Source organism: Pteronotus mesoamericanus, unplaced genomic scaffold, assembly GCF_021234165.1.
Source record: "Pteronotus mesoamericanus isolate MK-2021 breed Mesoamerican mustached bat unplaced genomic scaffold, CSHL_Meso_final contig_50, whole genome shotgun sequence".
Taxonomy (NCBI): Eukaryota; Metazoa; Chordata; class Mammalia; order Chiroptera; family Mormoopidae; genus Pteronotus; species Pteronotus mesoamericanus.
Window position 1 is genome coordinate 30,767,685 of NW_026555186.1, and position 3,061 is coordinate 30,770,745.

Sequence of the window (3,061 nt, forward strand, 5' to 3'; positions counted from 1 at the left end):
TTACATTATTTAACAAAATATTTTGCGTGAACCTAAAAATAAGTCAGCTGAGTATACGCAAAGCTTTTGTGGTTGTTTTTTATACACTGAAGTTAATCCTGCCTACACACAAAATTGACTGGTGAAAGATTTCACTGTAGTGTAAAAAACAAAGTAAAATGTTGACTTGTATTCTGTGTAGTGTTGTTGAGTACAGCATATGGATTTGTTAAGAATTATTAGAAAATAGTTCTTAATTATTATTACAATCAAGAATTCAAAGCACCCAACATTTAAAAATAGAATTCTGGAAAAATTTAACTACAGGCAAACCCTTCACAATGAAGTAACACTCTCTACTGAAAAAGAATGTTAAAATACAATCAGTAAGTTGGAGGAAGAAAGCTTTACTCCATATATGACAAATAAATGGTTCTTCTTCATAGACAAATAGCATCTGTGAAGATTTTTTATTGGCGTTGCTATTAATAGATTTTTTTAACTACTGTAAGCAACAATTTTCATTCATTGTTTTTGGGAATGCAAAATGGTACAGCCACTTTGGAAGAGAGTTAGGCAGTTTTTTATAAAACTAAGCATACTCTTAACCATAATGATTCATAAATCACATTCCTTAGTGTTTAGCCAAATTAGTTGAAAATTATGTCCATACAAAAACCTACACACAAATGCTTACAGAAGATTTTTTTTATATCTTCAAGCTTGGAAATAACCAAGATGTTCCCAATAGGTGAATAAATAAACAAACCATAGTACAATACAACCATGTAATTAAATATTATTCAGCCATAAAAGCAAATAAGCTCTTAAGCCACAAAAAGACATGGAGGAAACTTAAATGTACATTTCTAACTTAAACATACCAGTCTGAAAAGACTGTAGTTTGGTTCCAACTATGTGACATCATGGAAAAGACAAAACTATAGAAACAATTAAAAAAAAATCAGTGGTTGCCAGAGGTTAAGGGGGGAAAAGGAATAAATAGATAAACCCAGAGAATTTTTTAGGGCAGTGAAACTATTTTGTATGATACTATAATGGTGAATACATGTCATACATTTGTTAAAACTCTCAGAATGTACAACAGAAAGAGTGAACCAACTGAAGGCTTTAGTTCATAATAATGTATTTAGTTAATAATAATGTAAAAATATTAGTTCATCAATTAAAACAAATGTACCATACTAATGCAAGATGCTAGTAATAGGAAAAACTGAGAGGAGAATAAAAAGAGGTGGTATGTGGGAAATCTCTGCACTTCTTGTTCAATTTTCCTGTAAACATAAAACTGTTCTAAAAATTTTTCTATTAATTTTTAAGGAATATAAAATAAATATTAAGAATTAAATTATTCAAATGAATATATGACACAGACAGCAGTTTCGTGGTTACCAGAGGGAAGAGGGTAGGGGGATGGACAGGCCTAATATATGGTGACAGATGGTTTGACTTGGGGTGATGGGCACACAGTACAATTTACCGATTTTGTATCACAGAAAAGTACACTTGAAACCTATATGATCCTATTAACCAATGTCACCCAAAAAATTTAATTAAAAATTTAAAAATATATATATGTGGCTGATAAACAATCTTGGACTTCTGGGCAAGACGGTGGAATAGGCAGACATGATTCACATCTTTACACAACCACATCAAAATTACAACTAAAATATAGAACAACCATCACTCAGGAATGTCAGAAATCAAACTGAATAAGAAGTCTGACAACTACTGAATTAAAGAAACCACATCCATCCAGTCTGTTAGGGGGGCACAGATGCAGAACAGGCTGGTCCCACACCTACATGGATAAAAATTCTAAAGGGATATCGCGGGAGAAAGGAGTCCCAGACCCACAAGAGGCCCCCCCAGCCCAGGATTCCAGTGCCAGGAAGATAAGTCCCCATGACTTCTGGCTGCAAAAACCAGCGGGGATTAAGTCAGTGGAAGAAACTTCTGGAATCCCAAGCAGTTCCTCTTAAAGAACCCACACATGGACTTACCTGCTCAGATTCACTCCCTGTGAGCTCCAGCACCAGGGGAGCAGCTTGAAAGGCACCAGTGGTGCACAGGGAGGAACTGAAGTGTCTGGCATCAAGGCAGGCAGAGGCCATTGTCCCTTTGTTAAACCCTCCCCACCCAGAGCCAGTAAGCTGGTGCCATATCTGAGATTCCATCAACCTGGCTAACACTTTTTGACCCACCCAATTTACAGGTCCACCCAAGCTGCTTTTCCATAAGAATGGCTGGCCTTGGCTCCTAAATCCTATCAAACAAGCAACAGCTGGCTTCCTTGAGCCCTAGCAGCAGCCAGACTAGATTCACAGTTTGGCTTCACCTGGGAATCTCTAAGCCCAGCACAAGTAGCAGCCATCTCAGATTGCTTTACAGCTCAGGCAGGGTGCCCTGGGCAAAACATAGGTGAGGACTGACCTTGGCCTTCACCACCTGGGAAATCTCCGGGCCAGTGTACACAGTGGACAGCTACAGGCCACACTGAAGCACCACAACCCTGCCTCTGCATAGCTGATCCTCCACAGAGAGCAGAGGTTGGTGGTCAGTGGTCACAGCCAGTCCTTGCAGCTGACTGTTCTGGGTAAATCCCTCCCATTGACCTGCCAATAGCAATCAAGGCTCAACTACAAGAGCAGGGGGTACTCAGTCCACACAGAGGGTACACCTCAAGTACCCAGCTTGGGTGATAGGGGAGGCTTTGCCAGTGGACCCTACAAGACACCTACTACATTAGGCCACACTACCAAGATAGGGAGTCATAGCAGCTCTACCTAATACATAGAAACAAACACAGGGAGGCTGCCAAAATGAGAATACAAAGAAACATGGCCCAAATGAAAGAAGAGCTCAAAACTCCAGAAAAAGGACTAAACAAGATGGAGATAAGCAATCTATCAAATGCAGAGTTCAAAATGCTGGTTATAAGGATGCTCAAGGAACTTAGTGAGGACCTCAGCATCATAAAAGAGATCCAGTAAGAAACAAAGGATATTACTAACTGAAATAAAGAACAATTTATAGGGAAACAATAGAGTGGATGAAG